This window comes from Amphiprion ocellaris, chromosome 6 (genome assembly GCF_022539595.1).
Source record: "Amphiprion ocellaris isolate individual 3 ecotype Okinawa chromosome 6, ASM2253959v1, whole genome shotgun sequence".
NCBI classification, from domain to species: Eukaryota; Metazoa; Chordata; class Actinopteri; family Pomacentridae; genus Amphiprion; species Amphiprion ocellaris.
The window spans coordinates 16,472,703-16,473,516 of NC_072771.1; positions in this window are offsets into that span (position 1 = coordinate 16,472,703).

Below are 814 nucleotides of genomic sequence, written 5' to 3' on the forward strand. Positions count from 1 at the left end.
GTAAGTTTACAACAACACAACAGTGAGGGGGTTAAAAGCAAATGGGTGTTAGTAAAATAAAAATAAACAGAACTAAAAGTGAACTTCATGTTGACATTGATGGGCATTCCAACCAGGAACAAAGTAAAAGATAATCAATACGAAAAAAAACTCTTCCTGTTCACCTCTAAAACCCAAAACACACCGCAGTAGCACCCTAAACTAAAACTACCAATGGGTTCCCTGTTTTTCCTTTGTGAACAATTCAAAGGTCCCTCTCTATCTCCCCACACATCCACCAACCACTGGAACACATCTCCAAAGTTCTGCCGGCCAGCTCAGCTTCCCCTCAGAAGAAGTGCCGCCACCTGCCAGATGAAGGAGCCTTTTGACAGGCAGCTGGCATCGTGATTGGACTGTACTTTGGTCTGTTCAATCCAGCTTCAGCTCCAGAGACGGCAGGCGGGACGAGTCAACGGAGGGCCGGTGGTGGACGAAGGCATGCAGCTGAGTACAATCCAGAAAACAACAGAGGGAAGCAGTGCATCAGTCCCAGTATAGCCTTTGTATGAAAAAACACCATCATATACATCGTATATTGTACAAATAACAAGTCAAAGGAAAGAGACATACATTGTAGAATTGTAGTAATTGTGGGCTGACTGATTTACTGATTATCAGTATTTTATTTTTTACTGATTTACGGTAATAAATACATTTAAAAATGGCGCTACTTTGGCTCTGAACCTTTATCTACCTGTGGTCGCTCTGTCTTCTGGAGTGATTTGATTGGTTATACGTCACGAATAAAACTCCTTTAACTTAACATCTGTAA